Source organism: Equus przewalskii, unplaced genomic scaffold (assembly GCF_037783145.1).
Source record: "Equus przewalskii isolate Varuska unplaced genomic scaffold, EquPr2 ChrUn-13, whole genome shotgun sequence".
In the NCBI taxonomy this organism is placed as follows: Eukaryota; Metazoa; Chordata; class Mammalia; order Perissodactyla; family Equidae; genus Equus; species Equus przewalskii.
This window is the reverse complement of record NW_027228750.1, coordinates 7142112-7161653: the sequence shown is the minus strand read 5'-3', so window position 1 is coordinate 7161653 and position 19542 is coordinate 7142112. Positions and strand designations below refer to the sequence as shown.

At 40.0% G+C, this 19542-nt stretch overlaps 1 long non-coding RNA gene across 1 annotated transcript in view; it reads right to left on the bottom strand.

The window, feature by feature from the left end:
• Positions 1–11681: 11681 nt before the first annotated feature.
• Positions 11682–19542, bottom strand: part of LOC139081631 (uncharacterized) — a 148737-nt gene continuing 140876 nt past the window's right edge. Inside the window, exon 8 of the long non-coding RNA XR_011536785.1 lies at positions 11682–16901. This is a non-coding gene — a long non-coding RNA (uncharacterized lncRNA). The remainder of the gene's footprint in view (positions 16902–19542) is intronic.

Genomic DNA, 19542 nt, shown 5'->3' with positions numbered 1-19542 from the left:
AAAGCAAACCCAAAGTGAGCAAAAGGAAGAATATAATAAAGATAAGAACAGAAATCAACGAAACAGAAAAATAATGGAGAAAACCAATAAAACCAAATGTTTCTTCTAAAATATCAATAAAAGTGATAACTTCTAGATTGACTGATGGGGGGCAGCTGAGAGGGAGAACAAATTCCTAGTATCAGGAATGAGAAAAGGGGCATAACTATAGACCTTACAGACATTAAAAGCAGAATAAGCAAATATTATGAAAACTTTATGTCAATAAATACAACTTAGATAAAATGGACAAATTCCTCTAAAGACACAAACTATCAAATCTCACTCAAGAAGAAATAGCTTCAATAGCCCTGTAACTATGAAACAGCCTTCCCAGAAAGAAAATTCTAGGTTTAAACAGCTTTCCTGGTGAATTCTACCCAAAATTTGAGAACGATATGATGCCTGTTTCACATAAACTATTCCTTAAAATAAAGGGTGAGGGGGCACTTGCAACTCATTCTGACTCCAGCATCACCCTGATCCCAAAACCAAACAGTTATTTTAAGAAAACTAAACTACAAACTAATTTGCAATATGAACATAGGCACAAAAATTCTTAACAAAATGTGAACAAATTGAATCCAGCAATACATAAAAGGCTAATATATCATGAGCAAGCGGAGTTTATCCCTGGAATGCAAGATCAGTTTAACATTCAGAAATCAATCAGTATAATCACATTGACAGCCTAAGAAAGAAAAAGCATATACTTATCCCAATAGTTATAGAAAAATCATTTGCCAAAATTCAAAATACTCATTCGTGATAAAAACTCTCAGCAAACTTAGAAGGGAACATTCTCAACTAGATAAACGACATCTATGGGAAACCTACAGCTAACATAATACTAAATGGTGAAAAACTGAATGTTTTCTTCTTAAGGTCAGGAACAAGGCAAGGATTTGTGCTCTCCTCACTCCGGTTCAACATTGTACTGGAGGTATTAGCCAGGTGCAATTGAGAAAAAGAAGAAAAGAAAGATAAGGTAGCTAGACTAGAAAGAACAAATAAATAAAACTCTTTATCCTAAAATTTATTCTCTAATTTCATAAGCTCATCATCCTGGGATGGTGGAATTTGGGGAAGTCCCGCTTACCTGCTGGGTACTGGGTAATGTTGCCTGCCCCTTTGTCCACCTTCCCTCTTCTTAACACCAAAAGGAGGACTGCTTAGGATTGGACAGTCAGGGACTTCCATTCTGATGCCACAGTGCTAGAGTTCTGGTCAATCTTCTCTCTTCTCTGCTTTTCTTTTTTCTCTCCTCCTCCTCTTTTCTTCTCCTCCTCCTCCTCCTCCTTCTTCTTCCTCCTCTTCTTTTCCCTCTCTCTCGCTCTGTCTTGCCCTTTCACTCTCTCTCTCTCTCTTTCCCAGGAGACTAGACAATTAAGGAAGTCAGTGCTGAGCTCCTGCTCAAGGATACTCATCCATTTCTCTCCCTTTTGACAACCTCTCTCACTGCCAAGATTCCAGATAGGTAAAACAGTCTCCGAATATGCTTGTTCCTGAGAGCTTCCTCATCCCGAAAAGGCAGGGAAGAGAAAAGTTCTAGGCGTTAGGTAAATATATCAAGTTACTCCTTACTGGCTAACATGCTCTCAATGGCTTGGGGATAGGTGATATTTGAGTATGAACTTAGGGAGCAAGAGGCTCAGCAGTTCAACCTGTCTTGATTCTTGGTACTAAGTTGCCTCCGACCCAGGCAAAAGGAGTTATCAATGTTGGCATAGACACCTGACCAGAGGAATACATAGAGGTTTGGTGTCAAATCCTCGTAGTAATAAAACAGTCATTTCCCTCACCTTGTCTTCTGCATACCCTGCTTTCAGGAACACTGCAGAGTTGTCACTGGCTGACATAGAGAGCCAAGGACTCAGAAACCTAAGTCCCTATCATCTCTTGCTCAGTCTTCCCTTTACTAACTGTTGTGATCAGCCACAGAGGTAGAATGGACCACCTCCACCCCAAATTTGACTCTGAATGTCAAGATTGATGATGCCATACACACACATGTCAAAAGGTCATGAGAATGTTTTTTGCTCACATAATGAGACTCTCTGGAAAAGGACGTAAGGAAAATTCGTACACATACACGCACATGTACACGTACACGTAACAAGATAGGCTCCCAAGGGGCCAAAAATGGCTTGAAAGAGAACAGTGAAGGACAATTGGGTTGGAGTTTTATGGTGATTATGGAATGAGGCTGGGTTGAGGGCCAGGCTTGAGGGGTTTGAACTTCCACTGATGCCAAAGCAGGAAGCACCCTGGCTTGCTTATAAGCTTGTCCAAATGTGGGCAGAAGGGGAAAGAGAAGTGGGCTTGAAAATGCTTTCAGCAGTCAAGCACCAAAAATGGAGTCAGACTCTTTACAACAGCAACTGTATCTGTAAACCCTTCAAAGAGCTGCCTCCCCAACTCTCTGCCCTCAGTGTGAGGAGTATCCACCAGCATTGCCCCCCACCCCAGTAACATCTGTCTCTGAAAAGCACAGGTTGTTGGAGTGTGAGTATCACTTCCACGCAAGGAGCAGCTGTACGTGTGGAGGTGACAGGATCTAATGAGCTTGCAAAAGCATATTTAAATTGCTAAACAGGATAGCACATTTACTACTGTGTTTATTCCTAAGCATTTGCAATAAAAATCAAAGTGATGCCATTATGTGATCCCCCAGTGGCATGTACTTGGAAGCTCTCTTTTTTTAGCCAAAATTGATTTGGGGTTGTGTATAATTCTCCCTTTCAAACAGCAATTGAAAGTCTGAATGGTGAGGAATTAAGCAGAGGAATATGGAGGAGCTTAAAGCAAGAGCAGGAAAGAATCTGCTTAACTACCCCCGGGAGATGGCTATGACAGCCTCGTCCCTCTCTACCATCCTATTGCAGGGACCATCCACAGCATCGTGTAGAGGAAAGCACCTTGGCTCTGAAGCCAATGACTCGAATTTTAACTCTGGTTCAGTCACTTAACGTGTGACCTTAGGAAACTTATTTTCTTATAACCCCACTTATCCCATCTGTACATTAGGGATAACAATACTTACCACAGTAAGATTATTATAAAGAATAAATAAGAAAATTCATGTGAGTTTCCAGTGTAATGTATGCCACATATACAACAGGAACTCAGCAGATGTTAGTACATTTCTACCACTATATTCACCATTAGGACAACCACCAATACCAAATAATTGGGATTTTTAACAAATGTCCATGTTTCTTATCTCTCCACTCTTCTGTCCATGGTGCATACATCGCTCTCCAAAATTATCAATAAAATGGTTATCATGTCTGCACTTTAAAACCTCCAGAGAACTCATGACCCCCTAGTACATTCCATCTTCTGGACACTCTCTAACAAAAAGTTCTTCCTTAAACTGAGCTAAAATCTCAGCTTGGCATGGCACAGCCTCTTCCAAACAGCTGTTAATAGAAAAGTATCCTGGAGGATGTTGGCAGTTAAGTAGAAAATAAAGTGAAGATTCTGATTTCCACTTATGACAATATTTCAGACCATGTATCTTGACAAACCATCCAGGTACAAAGAAACAAAAGGCTGCATGAAATATTTTTAAATATCTTTTTAAATGCATAGTACATAGCAGAGGTGGCATGACAGCAAAAAACAAAAAATGAAAAAAATAAAACCTCTTAAGCCAAAAAGGAGACAAAAGCACCAATCCAGAGAGGTGAGTGCTGAGCAGCCAGCTGACCTGGGACAACTGTTCATTACTGGCAACCTGGAGTTTCCTTTTTTTTTTTTTTTTTTTTCGCTGAGGAGGATTTACCCTTGAGCAGACGTCTGTCGCCAATCTTCCTCTATTTTTGCTTAAGGAAGATGAGCCCTGAGCTAGCATCTGTGCCAATCTTCCTCTATTTTGTATGTGGGTTGCTGCCACAACATGACTGATGAGTGGTGTAGGTCCACGCCCAGGATCCAAACCCATGAACCTGAATTGCCAGAGTGTGCTGAACTTAACCACTATGCCACGAGGTCAGCCCCGAAGCTTCCTTTTTAATGGAACTTATCCTGGGCAAAAAGAGAAAAGGCCTGGGTCCACAAAGGGTAGGAAGGTGAATCTGAGACCCTTGCATGAATCTGAGACCCTTAAAAGCAGATCCCTTCAATGAAAGAGTGAACTAGGAAAAATAACCTCATGAAGAGAGACAAAAGGAAATTTTCCTGTCTGAGTCTTGATACTGAAGAAAGGAAGAAATATAAAGGTCTCCATTGAGACACCAACTCAGGAAGAATATATATGTAATTCAACTATCTGACAAGTTTTAAAAAATGTAATAATAAGTTAAAAAGGTCTCAAGTTGATCATAATCCTAGACTGAGTATAGCAAATGCAAATTCTCTCTAGAGTATTATACCTTAAATCTAGGCTCAGAGAATTCTCACAATTAAGCTCCAGTGAGCATGATCTCACAAGCTAAATTCATAAATTAGACCAACAAAGACTTCAGATATTGGGCAGAATATAAAATAAGTATGTTTATCAAAAATGAAAAATAAAAATAAGAAAGAATAAAGTTACTTATTAACATTATATTTTGAAAATAAGTATACATGTTATAATTTCAGCAGTAATCAAACAATAAAGCTAGAAATATAGAAATATATAGAAATGATACAATATAAATAATGGAAATAGAATGTATAACATTCAAATAGTGGAGGGCGAAAATGCAAAGATTTTAAAAACCCAATACAAAAGAAAGTTAAAAAGGAGAGAAAAAGGAAAAGAAAAACAATGTTGGGGGAAAATAGGAAGTACAAAAAAAGTGGTAAGTTTGAACTAAGACATATCAGTAATAACATTAAGCATAAATAAACTATATTGTCCAGTTAAAAGAAAAATATAGACTATTGGACTAGATGAAGAAATAAAATCTAACTAATATAAGAATACAGAAAGATTGAAAGTAGTGAAAACAACAACCAAAATAAAACTGGTAGATTTCTGCTCCCAACCAAGTTGGATTAAGAGAGACTAGATTTACCCTCCTACCTAGAACAAGTAAAAACTAACAAACTATATGGAAAAAAGTTGCCAAGATGCTGCACATATCATGTAACAAAAGACAATGATCCCTGAGAGACAGAAAATAAAGGAGATACAACTGCCCAAGCTTACCGACTTAAGAGAGTTTCCAGGCCACAGCACAAGGCTAGGGCACCTGGGCAGACCCAAAGGACTCCCTGAGGTGGAGGGATAAAGCTGGGAGTTCAGGAAGGTCAATGCAGATAGAGTGAGCAGGACAGACTACCAGAAAAGAGAGAGATATGCAGAGAGAGAACTCCAGAGGTCTACAGGTCACCCTCCAGCATTCAGAAGGGTACTGATCAGTGGACAGCAGTGAGGAAACTACCCAAAGCTGGAGAAAGACCCACCTGAAGGGATCAGAGGTAATGCCAGCAACTGCATACAGCTGAGAATAGTGCCTGTTTTCACCAGCCAGACTGGAAAACCTCAAGGTTCATGGGGTACTGGTACAGTACACAGAAGGGTCTTTTCTCAATAGTGGGGAATAATTAGCCCTAGAGTGAGCACCACTCTGTTCTCACCTAACGAATCATGAAAGCAAGTCTTGAAAGGATCAGTTTACAAGTAATCTAAATGCATCCTAGATCAAGCTCAAGAATATTTATAGGAATACTAAAATAACCAGTCCCAAACAAGATAAAATACACAATGTATGGTATCTAATAAAAAATTACCAGGCATACAAAGAAGCAGGAAAATATGATCCAAAGTGAGGGGAAAAAGTCAAACAGAATTGATCCAAATTGACACAGTTGTTAGAATTAGCAGATAAGGACATTAAAATACTTATTATAATTGTATTTTGTATGTTCAAAAAGTTAAGTAGGCACATGGAAGCTATAAAAATAGATCCCAATTGAACTTCTAGAAATGAAAACTGAAACATGTGAGATGAAAATACACTGGTTAGGATTAACAATAGATCAGACATTGAAGAAGAAAAGATTAGTGAACTTGAAGACATAGCAATAGAAATTACTCAAAAAGAAAAGCAGAGAGTTAAAAAAGAATCAAAGAGAATTTAAAAATCAATTATCTTAACAGTGGTGATGATTTCATGGGTATATATATAATATCGTAACATCAAATTATACATTTTAGATATGGGTAGTTTACTATAAATTGTACTTCCAGAAAAGTCTTTTAAAAAAATTGGTGCATCTAATATTCAGTAAGGTGGCTATAGTTATCAATATTGTATTATATACTTGAAAGTTGCTAAGAAAGGAAATCTTAAATGTTCTCACCACAAAAAAAAATTGCTGTCTGAGGTGGTGGATGTGTTAATTAACATTATTGTGAGAATCATTTCACAATACATACATGTATCAAATCATCACATTATACACCTTAAACTTCACAATGTTATATGTCAATAATATCTGAAAGAAGCTGAAAAAAACACACAAAAATATTGGCGTAGCTATATTAGTATCAATCAATAAACTTCAAGATATAAAGCAATACAAAAAATAAAGAAGCACACATAATAATGATAAGTTCAATGAACTGAAAATATATAATGTTATATTTGTGTGTACCTAATGACGGTCTCAAAATACAGACAGCAAATATTGACAAGACTACAGGAGAAGAAGACAAAGCATATGGGATATTTTAGTGTTCTTCTCTCTATAATTGATAGAACAAATAAATTCAGTAAAGCTATAAAAGTATTTTAATAATATGATTAACAAACTGTACTACTGACATCTATAGAACACTATAGAATCTGTATTCAACAAGTGCATAATACAGATTCTTTTCAAGCACACATGGAAAAGTTACAAAATACAAGAATATATACTTGGCTGTTAAGTTTCAAAAATTTCAAAGGATTAAAATCATATAGAGTGTGTTTTCTGAGCATAGTATAGTTAAGCCAGGTATCAGTAACAAATATGCTAAATCACTATGTTTAGAAATTAAGCAATACCCTTCTAAATAGTCTGTAGGTCAAATAAAAAAGTTATAATGGAAATTTAGAAAATATTCTAATCTTCATGACAGTGAAAATACCATTTGTTGAAATTGATTGATGCAGCTAAAGCGATACCTACCAAGAAGTTTAGAAAATGATAAAAGCTGAAAATTAATCAAGTAAATATCCATCACAAGTTTTTTTAAAAAGCCTTTTTTTAAAAAAACATTAACTCAAAGTATGGAAAAGAAAAGAAATAATCAAGGTATGAGCAGAAATTAATAAAATAGAATACAAGCATAAAATGGAATAAACAAAGTTGCTTTTTTGAAAAAAAAAAAAGAGTTTAAAAACCCCTGAACAAGAAAAGAGAGAGGAAAAGAAGGCACAAATAAATGCTAAAAGTGAAAAGCCATGACCAAGTTGGTGTGTTTCAGGTATGCAAGAATGACTTAACATTGGAAAATCAATCCATCAATTCACCACATTAACAGACTAATGAAGAAAATGATAGGATCATTTCAGTAGATTCAATAAAAGTCTTTGAAAAGAACACAACTCCAATTCAAGATAAAAACTCATAGCAAACTAAGCATAGAAAGGATTAAGAATTAAAAAGCTAAACAAACAGGAAGCACAAAATGGGTGGTAGAAATAATCCCAAAAATCATTCATCACACCAAATGTAAATGGAATAAACAAAAACTATCATACCCAATTTTTTAAGAATCCAGGTAGATTGTTTTTAATGGAGACATAACTGGAACATAAGGACATTGAAGGATGAGGTAAAGAGAGTTATTATATAATAATAAAAGGCCCTATTCACCAGAAGGGCATAACAAATCTAATATCATATGCATTGAAACCAAAGCTTAAAATATATAAAGCAAATATCATAAAAACTCTAAGGAGTAATTTACTAATTTGCTATCATAACTGGAGATTTTAACATCCTTTTCTCAATAATTGATAGAACAACCAAAAAAGCAGCAAGCAACATAATTTACAAGCTGCATCTAATAAATAGCTATAGAATATTGCACTCAATATTCGCATAGCATGCATTCTTTTAAGATATTCATGAAACACTATTGGAAATTAACAATGTACATGACCATAAAGCAAGCCTCAAAGGGTTCGGAGAATTGATACAGACAGATAGTGTTCTCTGGGCACAACACAATTCAGTGATAAATCAAAGCAAAAAAATAAAATTAAAAATCTCCAAATAAATTTTCAAATTCACAGTCATCTTGCCAAAAATATCAAATCTAAATCTGATCAAATCTTTATATCCATCTACCAATTTCCTGGAAATACTAGGATAGACGAATATGTTAAATTACACTATGAGGATGCAATCATCAAAAGTCAGACTGTGATAAACTCTATAAGACAAACAATCCACCTTCTTAAACATGTAAATTTCTGAGGTTGGCAGGGGGTACAGAATGGAGGAGAAAATAGAAATGAAAAAGAAACTTAAAGGCATTTCAATTAACAGCAATGTATGGATTTCATTTGGATTCTGATCCATATAAACTGCTGTGGGGGAAGGGCATTAAGAGAAAGTTAGACATCGAAATACTTAGCGGATATTGATGATACTAAAGTATTATTAAATGATATGATATATGGGATCTGCTTCAAAATAAAGGGTGTTAGTGGGGGTATATAAGTGAAATAAGGTTGTCTGTGAGTTGATCATTGCTGACGAGCTGATAGATGCATTGGAGCCCATTAAATTATTCTATTTTTGTACATGTTTGAAATTCTCAGTAATAAAAGTTTTAAAAGAAACAGCAAATTCAGCATGACAATGAAAATTACAGGCCAGTCTCCTTCATGACCAAATGTACCATTTATTTATCCTCATCTTTCTCAATTCCACACCAGCCCTTTTATACTGTGTTCCATGTAGCTGGGGCTTGAAGACTGCAGACCACACTGCCCAGCTTTCATCGCCAGTTGCCTTTCTTTTAGATTCTGTTAATGGGAATGTAAATTACTGCAGGATCTCACTCACATATGGAGTATAAGAAAAAAACAAAAAACAAACAAAACAAACACAAACACATAGATACAGAGAACAGATTGGTGGTTACCAGAGAGGAAGGGGGGTGGGGGGAGGGCAAAATGGGTAAAGGGGGCCAGTTGTTTGGTGATGGATAGAAACTAGACTTTTGACAGCAGACTTTCGGTAGAAGTCGAATTATACGGTTTTACACCTAAAACTTATATAATGTTATAAACTGATTTTACCTCAACAAAAATAAAGTCACCATTGGAAGATCAGAAAGGACAAAGAGAGAAGTTTCCCGCTTTGGGCTCTAACAGTGTGGCAGTTGCTATTTGTTGTAGGGACAGCAAAGGTAGCGAGATTCTGAACTCCTGAAACCTGGGCCAAGCCACCATCTTTTCTGTGGTTCCAACCCTAGTCAAGACAGGACCTTTTGATGGATTCAGAGCCGGTGGACATAGCCTCTCTAAAAGCACTGCAGCAGGTGTGCACTGGGCTCCCATCCAGGGACATGAACAGCTTCTGATCATGAGGCAACACCCCTTCCTCCTCTTGACTTCTCCAGCACCTCTCCTTCTCCTTTCGTTCCTTTGGCAAATGTATAGTCAATTCTCTATATTTAATTTCTTTTATTCAAAATACCTAGAGTGGTTTCTGTATTTCTGACCAGACCCCGACTGACACAGTATAGTATCAAGTGCTCCTAGAAAGAGAATCTCAAAAGTGAGGATCTACAATTGGGTTGTGAGGATAACTGAAGTAATCATCTCTTACAAGTGGAAAATGGGATACGGGACATCCAGTGCCATTACAGTTTCTCAGATCATCACTTGTGGTTGTTTGGAATGTGGTGCCTATTAAAGGCCAGGCTTTGGAAGGCCAAGTGGCTGCTGCACTTGACCATTATGACAGCGAGGATGACTTACAGAGACTGAGGTAGGCTAGCTATTTCTGACCACAGTGGAGAGCGTACACAAAGAAAATGGTAAATTTAAAGATTTAAATTTTCAGCATAAGGCAAGGTCAGAGAACTAGAGAGTGTCTAAGGCAGCACTAAAATTATCTCTTAATTCTTGTAGCAACAGAGCAGATATGGCTGAAAATAAGATTCCAAATGTCATTGTGCATGTTGCAGAATTACAAGTTTAATTCATAGGGTCACCAATTCTCCTCTGTGAAAATTAGGACTTGACCATGAAGGAGTGGGACCTGAGGCTTTGAAAGGAGACATTTTGGTGGACTTAGAAGAATCTAGGAAACTAAACCACTGGCGTCCCCTGAGCCTCCCTTGCTAACAGAAATGGTTATTTCTCCCCTGCCCAGGGGCACTAGCCAACCTTGTCAAGACCTCAGCCAAGGCAGTTGCCTTTCAAGGAATTCTAACACTCCTCAAAACTCACCCCATACATACCTATTGTTTCCAGATTCGTAACTATAATCAGATCTCAGTAAAAGTCTATGCAACAGGCTGTAGCTTATACACACCAAAAGACTTGCATGTTTCTGCTCATTTATGTTATTAGAAACCCAGGAAAAATGTATCAGAGTGCATTTCAAGGAAGACAGTATATAGCCTTGAATAAGGTAGAATTTATCTATACAGGTACACTTATCTGAGATTCTGTATTTAACGCCTTAGCTTTAGTTGTTAGGAATGCCTTTAACAATGTGCTTGGTAGGGGGCTGGCCCCGTGGCCTAGTGGTTAAGTTCGTGAGCTCTGATTCTGTGGCCCAGGTTTTGCCGGTTAGGATCCTGGGCGCGGACATGGCACCGCTCATCAAGCCACGCTGAGGCGGCATCCCACATAGGACAACCAGAAGGGCCTACAACCAGAATGTACAGCTATGTACTGGGGGGCTTCGGGGAGAAACAAAAGGGAAAAAAAACCCCAATACGCTTGTTTAACTGGAATCTGGACTCAACAATGGTTTATAATAAATGAAATTGATATGCTGAAATTCCCTGGCATGAAATAGAGAAGAAACTGAGTTGCTGGAACTCCAGGGACAGAAGCATTCAATGGTATTATCTGTGCATGTTCCCTGGCAGCAGTGGCCTATGTAAACAGTGGTGATTCATAATCTGACAGATCCTGTGAGGATGCATCCTTCTGTGCTTCCTGCTCGTCTTCCTGGCTTCTGGCCCTTTCCCTGAGCCTGGTCCTCCAGCCTTCCTGTAAGTACTGTGTTTACTTTGATATTTCACCCCGAAATTCCTTTTCCATTGAAGTTAGAAAGAGTTGACTATAACAAGAACCATGAATTAGGCAATTTGTATTTTTATCTTTCAGTTACAAAGGCTATTTAGTAACCCACATCATATGAACTTTAATTTCACTGGTAACCTCTGTTTCCCAGGCCATGCATGTGGATAAGACTGGAAGAATACGGGTGAGGGTGGCAAATCCAGGAAACGCAAATAAAAACCATACTGAGATATTTCACACCCGCCAGGTTGTAAAAAAATTAAAATTCTAGAAACATGTGTTGCTTATAGTATGTGAATAGCACTGGGAGTGTAAATGGTGCAACCACTCTGAAAAATAGTTTCTAGTAAAGTCAATGATATGTGTGCCTCCTATGACCACACTGGGGGAGATATCAAAGAGAAACTCTCACCCATACACACAGAAGACAGTACACGAATGTTCACAACAGCATGGTTTGTAATAACAAAAAAAAAAAAGGAAATATCCCCAAATGTTCAACAGGAAAATGCATAAATAGCTTATGATATAGTCATACAATGGAATATTAAATATTAAAATGAATTAATTATAGAATGCATCAACATAGGTGAATCTCACCAATATAACGCTTCATGGAAAAAAAAAAATTCCAAGATTACAGAGAGAATGATTCAAAATTGCTACAGTGTTAAAACAGGTGAAACTAAACAATATATTATTTAGGAATACATACAAAAAAGATAAAATTCAAGTTGGAGTTACATCCGGAGTAAAGGAAGGAATGTGAACCAGGAGGGGCCCACAAGCAGACTTCAAAAGGATTGGCAATACTCCATTTCATAATGGATTTTACTCCTATTTTAAAGTCCCTTGTATGTATTATATATACTGTTTTAGAATTACAAGATAATCATATTTTTTAAAAAACAATTTTATGACTTAGCTGGCTGCCACTTCAAATGCTTATGAAGTTGAAAAAAGTAACTTAAAAAAAGAAAATGTCTTCTGCCTAAATAATGTCGTTTATTCGCCTGCTAAACAGATTTTGTTTTGTTTCTAATTATAGGACCCAAACTTTAAAATAGTAATGTGAATCATAAATCTCCAAAAGAGGGATTTAGAATTCCATAATTCCCAAACTTTCCTAGCCATGGGCTATTTTGGCTTGGACTATCTAGAATACAGAGATGGTTTGAGAAAAATTCTGTTCGTCATAGTTCCTTGCCACGCCTCCCACTCCCAATCTGAAGTCATTCATTTCTACACTCTTGGCCGCAAACTTTTGCTGAGTGTCTAAACACTAATTGTCTGTCTGTCCACCTGGACTCCTGTTCTTTGCTGGCTTCTGGGTTCCTAGAGATCTTGTAAGACCTACGAGCTTGGAAAAAACCACATTCTTGCCTCCCACTCTGGCCTGAGACAGGACCTTTCTGGGCCCATTTTCCACAACACCTCCTCTTAGTGTTGTGTTCTATCTGCTGGACTGGCTTTCCTCCCAATGCTTGCGTGGGTCTGTCCACTCAGCTTTTGCTCCAGCACAGTAGACAGACGTAGTTCCAGATCACCTCCACTCTCAGTCTTCTCTCTCTCCTGCACTTTGCCAGATCATATTGGATGTGACTTGAGATAAGATCATGACACTTGAAAATCATTCTCCCTGAAGATAGACAGAACTGGAGTGACAGAGAAGCAAAGACATAGGCAGACAGGCTTCAGAAAAGGATTGTGACATTTGCCCATGTGGTCACCACTGAGTGCTTGGCCGTTTCTGAGGTCCAGATTATGGCCCAGAACAATAGCTGAAATAGCCAGGTCTCTTGAAAGAGAAGAACCAGCCCGAATAGTGGATTAGTGAATATGATTGGAGCAAATCAGGCAGCTCACAGACAGATGGGGATAGAAGAAGAAAGACTTACAAGAGCCCCCAGAAACCTCTAGGTTGGGCAAAGGAGGAGATGCAGGGCTAAGTGCCAGGCAGCTAGAAGCCCAGAAATGTTGTGGAGGTTCTTGGAAGGAGGGACTGGAGTTCCCTACTATTGCAGCTAAGGGTGCAGCTAGGGAAGACTGCTGCGATTCTATTCTTGTCTCCTCCGTTCCTCTCCCTTTCTTCTCCACTTATGTGGCCTGGGGAAGCAGAGGTCACAAATTACCATGGAAATTCAAATTAGTATGCTGTGAGTTACTAAGTAGCATTTGAATCTTTAAGACAAAAATCAAATGGTATAAAAAATGGTTCTTTACTATGAGCAGTCTGGCTAATGCTAAGAGAAAAATGAATATTTTTGAAGAATATCATATAGCTCACAGAATCAACAGGAGGCTGGAGAACCAGGCTCCAAGACATGTCCAGAACCCAGGATGGCCGGCAGGAATGATCCAGGTTACTGCTCATACCTATCCTGGCAGGCCAGAGTCTCTGCTGCCACAGGCCACTGCAACCAGGCGATATTCAAAACCAACACGGTGAAGTGCCAGATCTCAAAGTCTCTGCTTCCACCATAAATACTGCGCAAACTGCTCCTGACACCCAGTAAGGCCCCTTCGAGGTTCACCCTGTGAGATGATAATGTCTGATTGGCTGAACCAAGATCGCAGGCCAGCTCCCTAATGGCCTTTGGGCTGGGAGAAAGAGACATGTCCCCCTTCGATTTCCACTGTGAGAAATGAGTGGTCTGCACACAAGGAGGGACTTCCCAAAAGTAGGATGGGGGTGTTGCTTGCTGAGCAGCCAAAGAAATGACAAATGTCCATATTTTGTGGTGTTACCGATATCTGTGAATAAAACAAGTTTGAAATGAATTCATGTTAATAAATGAAGAAATTTTGTATGTGTGTGAGTGTTGTGAATGTGAAGGTTGCCAGCTGTAAGCAAGAAGAAGGTTTTCAACAGAAAACCAACAGACACAGCTCGAGAGACTGCAGCACGGAGGCCAGAGAACGGGAACAAGTACAATTTCCCAGAACCTTCAGGGAACCAACTAAGGAAGAGCCAGGATCTTCCGTCAGGCTGGTGGGACCGGGCCTCAGCAAGAACGGAAAACCTCCCTTCCACCAGGTCCAGAGAACGCTGGTGCCAGGGGCCTCCAGGAAAAGCCTGCACTCAATAGAGCCAGCCCTTGCAAACAGAACTTCTCCAGTGACACCACTGTCACTACAGCTGCAGGTTGACAGTGGTCATCTCTGGTGATGTGATTTGCAGGAAGTAATTCTTTCTATCTGGAATATTCATTTCCTAAACTTTCTACAATAAGCACGCGTGGCTTTTATAATCAGAAAAGAAAGGGTTAAAGAAATAAACTCCACTGGAGCTATCTCTTCCTTTTATCTTCCTGCCAGAACAAATAAATCATCTTAGGATAACAATTAGGAACTAAATGTGCAAGAGGGAATATGTGTCTGGTGGGTGTTTAAAAGACAAAATTTAGCAAATTATAAATCTGTAAGAAACTAGAACTCGGTCCTCATGGTTTGGGTTGGGTTGAGTTGATTGTCAATTTAATTGCTTCTAACTGGGCTCTCGCTTGGAAAAACAAAAACCCTTTTTATTTAATTTGGCAAGGATCTCCATCTTTAGATTCTGCATTCCTTCCCCAGCCTCCTCCCCAGACCACACTCATGTTTTTCCAACAGACCCCATGGTCCTCTCCAGAGCAGCCCACTCAGCCCCTGTAGAACGCGCACAGGTTATTTTTACTGCTTTCGGGAATGGCTCCTTGGAGAATGTGAACACACCCCGAAGCAACACCATCAAGCAGAAGGTTGGGCACCAAGGGGACCAAGCCTACAGAAGAGAGGCATCAATGCAGGATATGCAAGTCCCCTGAGGGGTGGCAAAGTCCCTTCATATTCTAGACACTGGGACACAGTGAGAAGGAAATCCAACCCAAAGGAGGATGGTGGGTGGTGTGACATGAGGAGTGCAGAGCAGATCACTTCTAAGAAATGCATCTACAGTGCCGCAAAGGAAAGCTCCAGAGTGCCAGGGATCTGAGAAAGCAGAAGGGAGATGCAGCTGCAGTCTGTTCTTAGGCACCACATGTCCAGCCTGACCTGAGCCTTCGGGGAGCTGTCCCCATCCTGGCCATAGACCATGTGTTCAGGGCTTCACTTTCTAAGCCACTACTCAACACATTCCACACCTCACTCCATGTTCTTTTCTCTCCATTTTTATTGTTCCTGCTTCCTTGGTTGCACTCCGGTCCACTGCTGTGTCTCAAAGTAACTCATCACTCTTCTTTACTGGAGACAAATCAACACTAAGGGGTGGTAATGAAAGAGTTAACACCATAGCGAATTTCTCTCCCTTTGTAGTCAGAGGAATTGAAAGAGCACTGAATAAAAAGAGAATTGTTCAGGTAAACAGTGGCAAACCAAGGAGGGGGATGGTGGGAGTGGTCCACCCAGGTGAGGAGGAGTATTTTATTCCTGACATTGCTTAGAATTGTCCACGCGTGGTGATCCTAAAAAGCAGACTGACTTTTCCTTGGTTTCATTATTGTTTTAAAATTCTCCATCAACAATGCTCTTCCTTATTCCTAGCGCCCAGGGCAGACCACTCCATCCTTCCCTGACAGGGACCAGCTCTCTGAGAGTTTCCATGTTATGAGCAAATCTGCACTTTTGCAGTCTTTATCAATAGTCTCCGATTTCTCTATCCCTGAAATGGCATCCACAAATGGGAGACAACTGAGACTAGGAGAGGCTGACATACCATTTAGCCCAAGCCTCTCACCGACAGGTGCAGACAGGTGGTGTGACTTGCCCAAGTTAGCAGCAGAAGTGGTTTGACCTCACCTGCGCCTCTGCCTCCAGGACTGCATCTAGCACAAAAGGAGGCACGGCTAGTTCAGGATTTTACAGCTATTTACAGGTCCCTTTCCCAATTCAACCAAGAACTTTCTCTTAACTACTCAAGGCTCTAACACAGTAATGTGCTCTCTGCCTGGGCCCCAAGACAGCTTTCTCAGAACAGGATCAAAACCCCTTCCCGCACAGCTACCTGAACGCAGGCTTGATGGCCCCCTGGATTCTACTCACAGAATGTCCCTGCATTACTGCCATAAAAAGTGCAAAAAAAGAGAAAAAAATCCTCTCTCCAGGCATGCATCTTCAGGGTCAACGCTTCCAGTGCTGTTCTGACTTTGATAGCTTTTTCAATTGGCCGCTCCATGCAGCTTGCAGCATTCGTCACTCTGCTCCCTTCATTCTGAAGCCAGAGCATGCTAAAACCTCCCAGTTTCTCTCTGTTCCAGCATTCCAGCAACCTCAGCCCATGGGGGGACAGTGAACTCACTCTCATCTTTCCAGGTCCTGTTGATATCTTAGAGATGCAATGGTGGAAAACACTAGCATATCTGGGACTCAGTTACGTTTTTATTCTGTTGCCCTTGGCCAGAGGGACTTTCTTTCACTAGGCCCTGTGATACTGAGCCTGTCATGATGGCCGCAGGTGCTCTCAGGAACAAGTAGATTTAGTATCAGCCAGAGACGAGACTATAATGAATGAATCAAACCAGCGGCTCCCCCAGTGCAGCAAATCATGATCCATGCACTCCATGAGAGCGCTGGAGTTCTTTCCCACTGTCCATTCTTTCTAGATTATCCATGCCATTCTTCTCCTCGAGTCATTGAGAGTTCATGGTGGGTGTGGCTGAATCATTGCCCAAGTGACTCAGCCTCCTGATTAAAAAGAGAACAAAAAATCTTGTTAGTTCACCATTGCTTACAGAATAAAGCCTCAACTCCCTAGCAGGACGTTCAAGGGCTTTTCATAAACTGGCCCCAACCAGCCCCACCAGCTCTACCATTCATCACCACCGTAAAGGCCCTCTTGCTCTTCCCCACACCTCCACTTTCCATATCTAACGCCTGCTCATCCTGGGCTCAGCTGAAATCACCTTCTCCAAAAAGTCTACCTCGACTATATCTAGGTCCCTCCTCTGAGCTCCCTTACTTCCATCTTAGACTTATCACCCTGATTTGTAATCATCTGTCTCTTGTTTGTTCCCTCCACTAGACTCTAAGCTCCGGGAGCTCCACTGAATGATAAATGTGAGGCTGTGGACAAGTCCTTGAACCTCTCTAAGTTTTAATGTCATCATTTGTAAGTGGAAATAAGAGCGGTACCTTCTCACATGACTGTTAGGAGGAACACACGAGCTAATGCATATTAAGCACTCAATAAATCTGCTATTATTATGATCAGTATTCAAGGCATAGACAAGGCTGATAATTCTTGTTGCCCCCAGTATCTAGTCCAATGTCTGAGACACAACAAATACTCAATAATCACTTGTAGAGTAAATTAATAAATGGATATATTCCATCCAAACCTAATGATTTGCCATTTCCTAAACACTCCACGCCTTTAATACCTCTTAGCCCTTACACACTCTGTTTGGAATGCCTGATCCTCCCCACCCCACCCTACTTCCATCCCTTTTCTACCTGGTGAGTTCCCACTTATCCTTCAAGACCAAGATCAAATACCACCTCCTCTTTTCTACCTTCCCAGATTCCCTTAGAGAAAATTTATCTGAGATTACACAGAACTTTGCTCATACTCCTATTATCACACTCATGACCTTGTCTTACAATTATTGTAATGTTTGCTCATGTGTCAATCTTGCCCTCTACAGTGAGCTCCTGTAGAGCAATGACAGATTTCTATGCCCCCTACTCCAGTGGTTAGCATTGTGCTGGCATACGTTAGGCACTTAATAGGCAAACAAGAGATTCCCCAGTAAGTCCAGAGGTTGATCCCAGCGTCACAGAGATGATAAGAGAAAGAAGCCTGAAGACCTCTCCCAGGGAGGCGGGGAGTCTGGCTGTGTGCTTGGAGCAACACTGCCATTTCTTTATTTCCGTTACTTACTGCAACAATAAAGAAATAATTCAAGAGAAAGAAGCATCGTCTACTATCCTATTAAACTAACACATCAGCTGCTTTCATTTTTCTTTGTTCCCCTACAGTGCTTTATTTCTATGCATGCATAATTTTATATAGTTGCACTCATTATGTAGACACGATTTGGCATTCTGCTTTTTTTTACTTAACCAACTCTCATAAGCATTTTTCCAAGTTACTGTACTGTCTACAAAATCATCTATTCTAGCTGCATAATATTCCATTGGTTGCTTCTAAATTACAACTATTAAACATAATACTGTGTCAAATGTCTTTTTGCATAAAGCTTTCCATCTAATTGGTGGTATTTTTAAAACATTTCTGCCTAAGACTTCAGAATTTTCCTGGGGGCTTGACAAAAGAGCTGCTCAAAGTGGGCTCTCTAGACCACAGAAATTAGTGATATACAGAAGGCTGTTGCAGTCTCATGGGAGAAATCTGACCAGTCGTAGAAGTATTTATTGAGCACCAAGCGGAACAAAACTGCGCTCCTAAATTCCAGTGGAATATATCCAATGGTCTGCTCCATAGTTCTGCTTAGAAGTAAATAGACATCTTGAACTTGACATGTCCAAAACCTAACACCTAATTTATACTGATCAAACCAGCTGTTCCAGCAGTCTTCCTCATCTCAATTAATGAAAACTCTATCTTCCAACAGCTCATGCCCAAAACCAAGGGATCATCCTTGATGCCTATGGTCACATCCCGCATTCCAACCTATCAATGAGTCCTGTGGGCATTCCCTTCAAAATATACCAAGAATCCAGCCATTTCTCACCACCTCCACCCATTATCACCACGGTCCAAGCTACCACCATCTCTTGCTTAGATTATTGCAATAGCCTCTTAAATTTTCTCCCTGACTCACCCTTGCCCCTTGCAGACTTCTCTCCACACAGCAGCTAGAGTGATCTTTTGAAAACATGTCAGATCATATCCCTCTAAAACTTCAATATCTCCCCATCAGTCAACTTGACTAGGCCAGGAAAGCCCAGATGTTTGGTAAACATTATCTTGGGTGTGTCTGTGAGGGTGTTTCTGGATGAGATTAACATTTGAATCAGTAGACATCAAAGCAGGCTGCCCTCCCTAATGTCAGTGGGCCTCATCCAATTTGTTGAAGGCCTGAATAGAACAAAAACATTGACCCTCACTCAAACAAGGGAGTACTCTTCCTGCTTAACTGGTGGAACTGGGACATCAGTCTTTTCCTACCTTTGGATTCAAACTGAAACATTGGCTCTTCCTGGATCTCAAGCTTGTTGCTAGCAGACCAGAACTTACACCTGGGTCTCCAGGTTTGCTAATGGCAGATCTTGAGACTTCTCAGCCTGCATAATTATATGAGCTAATTCCTTATAATATATATGTATTAACATCCTGTTGGCTCTATTTCTCTGGAGAGCACTG